Genomic DNA, 13,397 nt, shown 5'->3' with positions numbered 1-13,397 from the left:
TATGTCTCCTGGGGCACAGTTCATCAGGGAGCCCAAGGTAGGAACTCAGGTCAGGAACCTGGAGGCAGGAGCTGGAGCACAGGCCATGGAGGAATGCTGCTTACTGGCTTGCTCCCCTGACCCCTGCTCAGCCTGCTTTCTTATGCAACACAGGCCCACTTGCCCAGGAATGGCACCACCCACAGTGGGCTGGACCCTCCTACATCACTCATCAAGAAGATGCCCCTCAGACATGGCCACAGGCCAGTCCAATAGAGGAAATTCCCCAACTGAGGTTCCCTCAACCCAGGTGTGTCAAGTTGACACCAAAGCCATCCAGCACAATTGACCCCTTTTCAACTTGACACACAAACACCACTATTAAACCATAACTTTCCAATTTCTGTCCCCAAGATATGATGCTAATATCACAACAAAAGACAGTACAACCTTAAACCCACAGTCCTTAAAAAATCTAAACACTTAAAAGTTCATAGTCTTTTAAAAGTCTCTTAACTGTGGGCTTCTGTAAAATCCAAAACAAGTACTGTCTTATTTCAAAGGGAAGAATCGGGCACACCTAAGCAAAATCAAAGTCCAACAAAGTAGCTCGAGGCTGGACATCTGGGATTCACTCACGATCTTCTGGCCTCCAAAGGGTTCTGGCAGCTCCACTTCTTTGACTCTGACATCCACAGCACACACAGCTCATCTCGCAGACCCAGGCCAGCTCCATTCCACACCTACTGCGGTCCTTGGTGGTTGTCCCATGGTCCTAGCATCTACAAAAAGCTGGGGTCTCCACTGAAACTGAGGCTACAACCTCACCAATGGCTTCTTCTTGCCTCTCTGGGTGCAAAGCCTCAGAATCTCTCCATGACCCCTTCAATCCTGGGGTCTTAACTGCAACTGAAGCTGCACTTTCACCTATGGCCTTTCCTGGCCTCTGCATGCCAAGCCTCAGCTGCTCTCTGTGACCCCTTCACACTTTCAATACCAGAACCATGCAGGAGACTCTTACACATTACCAAGTCCTGCTTCCAGCTTGAGATAGAGGCTCAGGTCTCTGTGTGCTGACCCTGAGGAAATACCTCCCAAAAAACTTGACCTCAGTAATGCTGGTCTCTTGTTAGTTACAGCTGATTTTTCAGCCCCAGCTAACCAGCATCAATTGTCTCAGGAAAGCAAAGGTTTTGCTTCAGGTTCTGGTCTCTTCTTAATCACAGCTGATTCTTCAGCCCCAGCTGACCAGAATCCACAGATTCTCAATTCAAAATACCACAGGAACAGCACTGACAGTCTCCGCTTCCCTTTGAAGCTTCATAAGCCAGGCCTCCATCGTCTACAACTCTTTCAGCATAACTTTTCCAAGTTCCACAGCAACAAACTCTGAGCAAACAATAACTTTTCCAGCCCAAAGTTCCAAACGCTTCCACAGTCCTCCCCAAAACACCAAGGTCAGGTCTGTCACAGCAATACCCCACTCCTGGTACCAATTTCTGTCCTAGTTTGTTCTTCATTGCTGTGACAAAACACTCTGACCACTACCAACTTGGGGAGGAAAGAGTTTATTTATCTTACGTCTCCTGGGTCACAGTTCATCAGGGAGCCCAAGGTAGGAACTCAGGTCAGGAACCTGGAGGCAGGAGCTGGAGCACAGGCCATGGAGGAATGCTACTTACTGGCTTGCTCCCCTGACCCCTGCTCAGCCTGCTTTCTTATGCAACACAGGCCCACCTGCCCAGGGGTGGCACCACCTACAGTGGGCTGGGCCCTCCCACATCACTCATCAAGAAGATGCCCCTCAGACATGGCCACAGGTCAGTCCAATAGAGGAAATTCCCCAACTGAGGCTCCCTCAACCCAGATGCGTCAAGTGGACACCAAAGCCATCCAGCACAGAAAGTTACTTCAAACCCCACCAAAATACTATATATGACTATTGGGGAAAAAAAACAAAAACAAAAAACAGCAACAACAACAAAAAACCAACAACAACGGTCCCTCAAGGTGGCTTGAGGTGGTTCAGTGAGTAAAGGTATTTGTTACCAAGCTTGACAACTTGAGTTTGATCCCAAGAACCCACGTAAAAGTGGAAGGACAGAACTGACTCCACAAAGTTGTTCTCTAACCTCCATAAACAGGCTGTGGAATGCATGCACTGGCATACATACAAAATAATAAAGGATTTTTAATGTTTTTAAAAATGTATTTATTTATTTTATGTATATGAATATTTCGCCTGCATGCATGTAAATGCACCTGTGCATGCAGTGCCCATGGAGGCCAGAAGAGGGCGTCGGAGCCCCTGGAACTGAAGTTACAGATAGTTGTTAGCTAAGTTGTATCTTTATTAAAACCCAATTCTACTTCATAATTGACTAGGTCTAAAATTCTTTTCTGTACTGAAACCATGGGTCCAGGTTCACTTGAGACAGGGTCCCTAAAAGTCTAGGGGAACTTCTCAGACTGCTGAAGGTGACAGTGGGGAGCTGTGCCTACTACCTCTGTCCCCCTAAACGCTGATTGATACATTTAGTCACTTCTATCCTCTGAGATCACAGGGGTGGTTGTGATAGTAATTTACTCAAGGTCCCCAGTTACATCAGCAGCAATACGGTGACAGCTAGAAGTCAGTTGGCCTTAGGCTGTCAGCTTTGGATCCTGAGGCCAGTGTCTCCTCACTTGCCTGACCTCAACACCACCAATCCTCCCTCAGTCCTGGTCCCTTTTTCCACAGAAGCTTCACTTCCTAACCAGAAAGTAGAATCTGCCTCCAGATTCAAGAAGTTTTGAATCTTGCCGGGCAGAGGCAAGGCAGAGGCAGGTGGATCTTTGTGAGTTGGAGGCCAGCCTGGTCTACATAGTGAGTTCCAGGACAGCTGGGGCTACAAGGAGACCCTGTCACAAAAAGCCAAAAAAAAAAAAAAAAAAGAACTTTGAATCTTGAGGCCCCACCTCTGGGTGACCCCATGTCACAAGGCTCTAGCCTTCTAAGAATAAACTCCTCTCTTCCTTTGGGCCACGTTGTTTAAAGACTGGGACTTGTTATTTTCCAGTCTGTAGAATGGCTCTCTCATCCCATCTCCCTAATCTTATAGTTTTACACTGGGATAACCAAATCCTGATTAAGGACAAAAGTGACTTGCCCAAAACCACAGAGAAAGTGGGAAAGCCTTGATTGCTAGGGTCAGAGCAGGGTGGCAAGAAAGCACTTGGCCTCTGAAGCCACCAGGTCTGAGGTGAATCTTGGTGACACTGCACAACACCCTTAGGTACGTGACTCAGTACCTGTCTTTCAGCATCAGTTAAATGGAAGTGATGAAATTACAGCACCTGCCTCATCTAGTTCCTGCCTCAATGTTTGGAACCCATGCAGCAACCATCAGCAGGCACTTGATGACATTTTTTAATTCTTTGCTGACTGTACAGCACACTCTGACCCAGGGCTTAGAAGGGATTTTCTGGTGTTCCCTACCACTTCTCCCAAAAGAAGTTCTCCTGAACTGACTGTTCACATCTTCCTCTCAGGCACCACCTGCTGACCTAGGATGAGGATGGACACCTCCAACCAGCCAGGGGCAGCCCTCACTAGTCTGAGGAAAGAGACATTTGAACAGTATAGTCACCATTCATTCTTAGCTTTCTGTATACATCATCAAAACACATGTATCCAATCACTTAGAGGGTTAAAGCAGGAGGGTAATGAGTTCAAGGCCAACCTGGGCCACATAGTGAGGTCCTATATCTGAAAAAAATCACACACGCACACACACACACACACACACACACACACACACACACAAGCTAATTCTTAGGTTCTTCAAGGGAGAGTCGACATAAGAAATGGATATTTTACAGGCCAGGCATGGTGGCACACGCCTTTAATCCCAGCACTTGGGAGGCAGAGGCAGGCAGATCTTTGTGAGTTCAAGGCCAGCCTGGTCTACATAGTTGAGTTCCAGGACAGCTGGGGCTACAAGGAGACCCTGTCTCAAAAAGACCAAAAAAATAAAAAATAAAAGAAATGGATATTTCAGAATTCACCCTACTGAAATCAAAGCCTGGAAACTTCTTTTTGTGATTCCTGTGGGAGGAAGGACTCAGTACCCACGCTGTCTGGTTTGTAAGTAAATCAGATAAGGCACTGGGCTGATTTTTTTTCCCTTTCCTTTTAAACTTTAATTACATTAATCATTGCAAATCCTTTTTAGAAACAGGTTTGAGTAAGGCTGGATATATAGCTCAGTGATAGAGACTTAAGATGTGAAACTTGGAGCTGGAGAGATGGCTCAGTGGTTAAGAGCATTGACTGCTCTTGTAGAGGATTCCCAGCACCCACATGGCAGCTAACAACCATCCATAACTCCAGTTCCAGAGGAGCTGACACCTTCTTCTGACTTTCTTGGGCATTGTACGACATGGGTAGGTAGGCAACACACTCATACACATAAGATAAAAATAATAAAATATTTAAAAAAAAAAAAACTTTTAAGCTGGCATGATGGTGCACACCTTTGATTCCAGAACTTAGGAAGCAGAGGCAGGCAGATCTCTGAGTTCAAGTTCAGCCTGGTCTATATATCGAGTTCCAGGTCAGCTGGGGCTACAGGAAGACCCTGTCTCAAAAAGACCAGAAAAAAAAAAAAAAGATGTGAAGCTCTGGATTTGATCCTCATCATTACTAAGTAAATGAAACAAAGAAACAAACAGATTAAACTGACACAGTACTTAAATGATACTTGACATATGGCAAGTGCCTCAGTGCATATAGTAAACAGAGGCATGTGGAACAAGAGGCATGCAGCTGGGCCCAACTTTGCCTAAGCAGTCCCCTCTACCCCCATGGTATTATAATGGGAAGAAACAAGCTGGAAAGCCATCATGCTCTTTCAGGGTCTGGGAGGAAGGCCACAGCAAGCTCAGGTGAGGTTTTCTTGCCAGCAGTGGGTTTGGATGAGCTGTGGGCCACAGGCCATGAGAGGGCAGGGGAAGGCCTGGTACCTGGCTATAGAGGCCCCTTATCCCTACACAGATGCAGAAATCCAGACTTAGGATCTTCCTCTCACTTTGCCTGTCTCCTCTCCTTCAGGAGCAGAAGAGGTTGATGTCCCTGGCAGCCCCTAGCAGAGGGACAAGGGAGCATTGGCCACAGAGGCATTGTCCACACATAGAGGCCTCAAGGCCTGGGTCTGCCAGTTTTCTGGTTCTTTGGCAGAAATTTAAGTCTCAGTCCTCAGAACCCAAATGTATGACTCATAGGCAGGGCGCCTCACAGAGAAACAGTACAAAGTGAGGCAAGGCAGAGCACTGTACCAAAAGCACTGCGGAATCCAGCAACAAATCCCTTCCTAGCTCCATCTTCCCATTCAGGTCCCCAGTTTCTGGGAACAATCGCTTGCTGTGATACAGACATCAGAGGAGAGTGGGAGGTGGAGGCCTTGTCCCATCAGTAGTTAAAATTAAGCACCCAATGGCTACCAAGAAGGCCTTGTGAGGCCTCCAAGTCTCAGAGAAGTAGGAATGCTCCACAGGGCGCCCAAGGTTCCTCCCAGTCCTCCCACTTGCCTCTGATGGCTGAAGGAAGATCCGCCCCACAGTTCTTCCATCTCCTGCCTTCTTTTTACCCAGCCGTGTAGATTTGACAACTAGCAATTACAAGAACCTTGTTGAACGCAGGTTTCCAGCGAGGTTGTTTCCCACACTCTCGTTAGAGCTCATCACTTTAGCAATGCTGGTGCTCCCACTCCTGTCTCCACCTCCACTGTTAATCAAAGGTTCCTCTGTAGGCTTTACAGTGCCCAAAACACCTTCATATATTCAAGTCTTAAAGACAGGGCAAGAGGAGTGTGTGACCAGGTAGGGCCATAAAACCCTCACAGATGTCCCTCCCAACCCAAGTCCAAGCATACAGAAGAATTCAGTAAAAATGCAATCATGCTTTATGTTGACAGAACTTAGTTCCCAAGCCCTTCCTCAATACAGTATCTCATCTGACCATCACAGGTCTCTTGAAGTTGGAAGGGTAGGGATTAGTATCCTACTTTTTTTTTTCTTTTTTTTCTGTTGTCCTTTTGCTTTGTTTTCAGTTTTGTTTTATTTTGTTTGAGACAGGGTCTTCCTGTAGCCCAAGCTGGCCTGGAACTTACTATGTAGACCAAGCTAGCCTCAAACTTAGAGAGGCTCCTGCCTCTTGGATTAAAGATGTGTACCACCATGCTCCGTACTTTAACGTTTTATTTTTTGTGTGTGTATGTGTGTTTGTGTGAGGGTACATATGTCATAGCATGTATGTGGAGGTCAGAGAACAACTTACAGGCATTGGCTCTCTCTTTCTACCATATGAGTCATGGAGACTGAACTCAGGTCTCCAGTCCTGGTGCCGGGCACCTTTACCTGCAGAGCCATCTTTCAGGCCCAGCATCCTACTTTTTAAAGTTGGCAGTGCGGAGGGTCAAACCAGTGCCTAGCACATGCTATGCAAATTAAAAAAAAAACAAAACATTGACATAGACTGGAGAAATATGTCAGTAGTTAAAAGCACTTGCTGCTCTTCTAGAGGACCCAAGTTCAGTTCCCAGTATCCATCTTAGGCAGCTCACAGTCTGTAACTCCAGCTCCAGAAGCCCCCGCTGATCCTTTGGGGTACCCACACACATGTGGCATACACTCATTCACACACACACACACACACACACACACACACACACAAACATAAACATTTAAAAATATATTTTATTTTTATATTATGTGTTTGAGTGTATTGCTTGCGTATATGTGAGTGCACCCGTGTTGTGCAATGCCACGGAGGTCAGAAGAGGGCTTCGGATTCCCCTGGAACTGGAGTTAAGGACAGTTCATAGCCACCATGTGGTGCTGGGAATCGAACCCAGGACCTCTGCAACAGCAGTCAGTGCTCTTAACTGCTGAGCCATCTCTCCAGCCCCACAAATACATTTTTAGAATTTAACTTTTTATTTATTTTGTGTGCATGTGTTTTTTTGTTTGTTTGTTTTTTGTTTTTTTTAATGGCATCGCTGGGCGTGGTGGCGCATGCTTTTCATCCCAGCACTCAGGAGGCAGAGGCAGGCGGATCTCTGTGAGTTCAAGGCTAATCTGGTCTACATAGTGAGTTCCAGGACAGCTGGGGATACAGGGAGACCCTGTCTCAAAAAGACCCCCCCCAAAAAATGGCATTGCCAGCCCAGCTGGTGGCACATGCCCATCATCCCAGCAATCAGACAATAAAGGCAGGAGGATGAGGGGTTCAAGGCCAGTCTCAGCTGCAATTGAATTCAAGGCTTTTATGAGCTACATGAGAACCTGTCTCAAGAAAACAAAAAACAAAACAAAAAAACCCCAAAAACCAAAATTAAAAACAGACATTGCTGGGCATGGCAATGCATGTCTGCAATCTTAGCACTTGGGAGGCTGAGACAGGAGAATTGCCTTGAGTTCCAAGCCAGACTGGACTACAGTGTGCCTAATTATTTTGTCTCAAAAACAGTAAAATAGGGGCTGGAGAGATAGCTCGTTAAGAGCACTGGCTGTTCTTACAGAGGACCCAGGTTCAATTCCCAGCACCCACATGGCAGTTAACCACTGTATGTAACTTCAGTTCCAGGGTATCTGATGCCCTCTTCTATCCTCCACACAACACAAGTCCACTTACATACATGTAGGCAATATACACATACACATTAAATAAAAATAAAAAATAAAATATTTTAGGGTGTGGTGGTGCATGCCTTTAATCCCAGCACTTGGGAGGCAAAGGCAGGTGGATCTCTGTGAGTTCAAGTTCAGCCTGGTCTACATAGTGAGTTCTAGGCCAGCTGGGGTTACAGGGAGACCCTGTCTCAAAAAGACCAAAAAAAAATTTTTTTAAATAATAATAACAAAATAGAACCAATAGGAAGGCTCAGTGGGTAAAGGCACTTGGTGTTAATTCTGATGAACTGAGTTTGAGCCCTAGAACCCACATGATGGAAGGAGAGAACTGACTCCTAAAAATTGTCCTCTGACTTCCACAAGCACACCATGGCATGTGCACCCCCCAAAATAAATAAATGTAATATAAAATTAAGATAATAATAAAATTGGGCTGGCGAGATGGCTCAACAGGTAAAGGTGTCTGTTGAACAAGACAACCTGAGTTCCATCCCTAGAAGCTACATAAAGGTGGAAGGAGAGAATTGATCCCACAAGGTTGTCCTCTGACTTCCACATGTGTACACATCATGAACACACGTGCACAATAGTAATAAATAAGTAAAATAATAGTAACAGTTTATAATAATAAAGACAGTCTATGTCCTGCCTAAGGACATCTAACTAGCTACCTGTAGAGCCAGGACTTGAACCCTGGACCTGTGATGACTTAGGGTTCATGCTTTTGCCCTTTAAGTACCCATTAAGGACATTGGAGGCAAGTCTTCATCCATGTCAGGCCTGCTCTCTTCAGTATCCCTCAAAGGCAACCCATTGCTTGAGTACCTCCAGCAATGTGTCGTTCATTGCTTTTTGAGGCAGTATTTCTGACTGCTGTCCTGCTGGTTATTAGATTTTTTTTTCCTCCATCCAAATGAAGAGAAATCTGTCCATCCTAATATCCACTCTAGAACTCAAGATCCCCACAGAGATGGGGCTGGAGAGATGGCTCAGTGGTTAAGAGCACTTACTGCTCTTGCAGAGGACATGGGGTTGATTCCCAGCACCCACATGGTGGCTAACAACTGTCCATAACTCCAGCTCCAGGGGATCTGACCTCCACAGGCATTGCACAACATGGGTGCACTTACATACATGCAGGCAATACACTCATACACATAAAATTAAAAATTAAAAAAAGATCCCCACAGAGGAGGTAGCCCACATCAGTCAAGGTAGAAGGATGGGCTGACTCACACTGGCTTCTAGGAAGAGACTTTCCAGGTGGATGAGACAAGTTCACTACTTCATGGGGAAGGAGCCCCAACCTACCCTAAGCCCAAGCCTCCCACCTCACCAGCAGCATTTCCTGCAAACCTGTCCAGGTAACTCTTGCCTATGGGGCGTGCTGCTTCCATGGTGTGGAAGCCACAGCTGCAGTAAAGGCCTGAATTTCCATTCATCAAAAGGCCTTCCACAGCTGAAAGGATAATTATCTGCCTGCTGAGCTGACAGGTTCCCATGTGGCAAGGGCTGAATGCTGTGTCTTTAGAAAAGACACCAGAAAAGGCAAGCTTCTGACCTGCCTTTGACAAAGCCCCTCGGCTGCTCTAAGGGGGAAAAAAAAAAAAAACCTGCTGAGATGGGCATGGGGGAAGAGAAGGCCTAGAAAGGAGAGCACGAATCTGGGATGCTGATGAATTCCCTGTGATCTTCCAGCCTTGCTCCTCTGCAAAAATTGGTGGGGCTGTCTTGCCCAGACAGTCTCCAAAATGCTGGCTGCCTGTTCATGGGGGGAATGTCCAGACACAAGACAAGAGGTGTCTATAGTCAGGACTCCATTGGAAATTTCACTTCAGGTCTCTGCATTCCTGAGCTACCCCTCCAGCTCGGCAACCCCTCATGATAACAATTAAGCCAAGAACACCTGCAGCATCAACCCTACCTTGCCATCTCTCATGCCCCCTCTACATTCCCCATCAAAATAAAAGGAAGCTGGGCATGGTGGTTCATAACTTAATTTCAGCAACTGAGAAGTAAAGCTAAAAGGATCAGAGTTCAAGGTCATGCTCAGCAGCTATGTAACAAGATAGAGGGCAATGAGAGCTACATGAGACCCTGTTTCAAAAACACCAAACAAGGTAATGGCTTGTGCCTTTGATCTCAGCACTCGGGAGGCAAAGGCAGGCAGACCTCTCTGAGTTCAAGGCCAGCCTGGTCTATATAGTGAGTTCTAGGCCAGCCAATACTACATAGTGAGCCCCTGTCTCAAAACAAAACAAACAAAACAAACAATCAAAGAAACATCTTCTAATAGTTTTAGTAAAGAGCCTAAGGTCTACCACGGGTTCCTTTTCCGTTTCAGCTACCATAGGTACAGCTAGCTGTGCACCCAGTCAAAATACCAGACAGCCATTCGCTGGGAGCTACAATAGCAGATAATTCTAAAGTCAGGATAACCAGGGGCTTAGGCTCACATGAAGCCACAGAAGCATTATTGATTGCCAAGTCTGTGTCAGGCCCTGAGCTCAGTGCTATATATACTCGAACCAAAATTAAGAGGCAATAATTATTATTACCATTTGAAATAGGTTCAGAAGATCTACATATCAAGGTCACTCAGACAAAAAATAGCAGAGGAAATCTCTCTCTTTCGCTCTTGCTCTTGCTCTCCCTCTCTCTGTGAGTGTGTGTGTGTGTGAGTCTGTTTGTCTGTCTGCCTGCCTGCCTGTCTGTACGCACACATGCATATGGAGGTCAGAGGACAACCACAGGCATCACATAAGTGCTTTCTACCTTTTGTTTGAGACATAGTCTCTCATTGGCCTGGAACTTTATCAAGTAGGCTAGGTTGCCAGCAAGCTTCTGGGAAATCAGCCTGTTTCTGCCTCCCACCTTGCAATCTTTGGGATTATAAGCACATGCCATCGTGCATAGCTTTTTACATGCATTTGATGAATGAAACTGAAAGTATCATGCTTACAAATCAAGTGCTTTACTGAGACATCTCCCTAGCTTCTCTCTTTCCTTCTGTGGTGCTGGGGGATCAAACCCAGACCTCTAAGCATGAGCACTGGTTCTACCATTAAGCCACACATCCCCCAGCCCCCAGGGAATTTGAATGCAGTTCTGTCATTCTGTCCACTCTAAAAATCTTTGCTTGATAAAAAAACAAAAAACAAAAACAAAATTTGTATTATGGAAATTTTCTAACATATACAAAGGCCCCATAAGCTGGTGCTGTGAACCAGCATCCATCCATCACCAAGGTACAGTGACCATCAATATAGGGCACCTTTTGTCACAGCTCTATCCACCCATCCTCCATCATCAGGTTGACGCACGTATTAGGCACCATGTCATTTCATCTGTAAATAGCTCAGCACGTATTTACAAAGGAGAAGGATGCTATTAAACCTCTCAGAATTATGATTCAAGGTGAAGGTTTACCAAGAAAATGTCCTGTTGTTATTTGAAGCAAAAAGATTGCAGGATTTATGCCATCCTGCAGGGGAGTAAAGTTAATCCTCAGTCCAGTGACATTTTAGCACAATGGAAGGGCACAGTCAGTGTCTTCCAAGTCTGGGAATGGCTTTCTGGCAGCCCCACATCCCAAGGCTCTGCCCACCTGACCACACAGAATAGCCCTTTTCTTCACAGTACCTTTGAGGAATAGCAACCCATAAAAGAAAGCTAGGGGAAAACTTCAGTTAACCAGCTCTTTCTAGCTCAGGGTGAATCTACATTGTTGGCTGTCACTGCCTTGTGTGTGCATGGAATAACACTAACATTGACTGAACACACCTACTATGTGTCAGAATCTGAGTTAGGCATTTCCATGTGTGCCAACAACCTGACACAGGTTTGTTTTTTGGGGTTTTTTTTTGGTTTGTTTTTTTTTTTTTTTTTTTTTTTTTTTTTTTGAGAAGGGGTCTCCCTGTAGTCCCAGCTGGCCTGGAACTCACTTTGTAGACCAGGCTGGTCTTGAACTCACAGAGATCTGCCTGCCTCTGCCTCCCAAGTGCTGGGACTAAAGGCATGCACTACCATGCCTAGCCCTGACACAGGTTTTAAATGTTGATTTAATTTTTGTGGTTTGAGTTTCCATTTGACTAGGAATTCCATCCTGCCCTGAAATAGCATGGGCAACACTAACCCCTTCCAGGGCTGAAATGCCTCAATCAGTGTTTAAGAAAGTATGTGCGTAAATATATGTGCATGTGTATACCACTCTGAGTGCCACCTTGGATAGTAGCAACTCTAGGATATGTTTCCTGCCCTGTACTGCCCTAGTTTGCCATGGAAGAAAGTTCCCCAAATTCATATTCACAGACACTTACTCATCTCTCTCTCCCATGCTACCAGGCTGGTAGTCCAAACTACAACCATTCCTTAGATCTATAGGGAATTGGTTCTGAGACTTTCCTGAGTGCCTGAGTCTGAGGATGCTCAATTCTATCATATAAAATGGCATACTATTTGCATATAAGTTAGGCACATCCTCCCATATGTAGCTTATTACATAATACCCAATACAGTGTAAATGCTCCATAGTCTTTGTATTGAACTGTTTAGGGAATAATGACAGCCGGGTATGGTGGCACTTGCCTTTAGTCCCTTTAGGGAGGTGGAGGCAGGCAGATCTCTGTGGGTTGGAGGCCAGTCAGGGCTACATAGTGAGACCCATGTCAGAAAAGAAGAAAAAGAAGAGGCCGGGTATGGTGGCGCACACCTTTAGTCTCTGCACTTGGGAGGCAGAAGCAAGGCAGATCTCTGTGAGTTCAAGATTAGCCTGGTCTACATAGCGAGTTCCAGGCCAGCTGGGCCTACAGGGAGACCCTGTCTCAAAAAGACCAGAAAAAAAAAGGACAAGAAGGAGGAGGAAGAGGAGGGGAAAGGGCTTTGGTAAAGGAGGGTGGGCTGTGGTGGAAGATAGGCAGTGGTGGAGGATGGGCTGTGGTGAAGGGTGGGCTGTGGTAGAGGATGGGTGTGGTGAATGGGCTGTGGTAGGGATGGGCAGTTGTGGAGGATGGACTGTGGTGGATGGTGAGGGAAGAACCTAGGTGGTGGCTTTGGAGAAGCAGGCTGCAGTACTTTGTGAGGGCCTGAACAAACATGCTAAGGACTTGAGGAAAGGACCTGACAGAATTGTCACAGGATCTAAGGAATGGTCCCCTGGCATAGCAGAGGACATGAATCAGAATAGAGGAAAAGTAGAGGTCAGGGCCCTGGCTGGAGGGTCCTGAGTGTACTCCATTGTTCTTCTCTGTGACCTGCTAGACCTACCTCTCAGCATCCTGGGAATAGACCTGCAGTGCACTGATTTCTTATTTCCTCAGTACCTGGCACAGAGTAGGTGCTCAATAAATATTTGTTGTTGGTGGGCTGTGGTAGTGGTTTAGAGGAAGGATAAGGAAGACCCTCAGCAGGGCAGTGGGAAGTCAAGGTGGACAGCCACAGAGGTTTTAATGAGAATACCCATGGGAGAGTATCTAATGACAAGGGAATGATGGGCCATTGATCAGAAGCCACAGACACAGGAGCGGAAGTGGATGCGTGGGAAAGCAGCATAAGATGCTTCTAGGTTTGTTGAAGGCCATTAAAATAGCTGTCTAGGCAGCAGCTGGATACACAGAGATCCAGCTCCACTGACCTGACCCTGTGGCCGGGGGAACTTTCTAGATTCGTTTCTGTTGTGATAAAATATCCTGACTACAATCACAGTAGGAAAGAAAGCATTTATTTGACTCACAGTTCCCCAGTTATAG

Source organism: Nannospalax galili, unplaced genomic scaffold (assembly GCF_000622305.1).
Source record: "Nannospalax galili isolate Female #2095 unplaced genomic scaffold, S.galili_v1.0 scaffold1382, whole genome shotgun sequence".
NCBI classification, from domain to species: Eukaryota; Metazoa; Chordata; class Mammalia; order Rodentia; family Spalacidae; genus Nannospalax; species Nannospalax galili.
Note: the sequence above shows the minus strand (reverse complement) of the source record.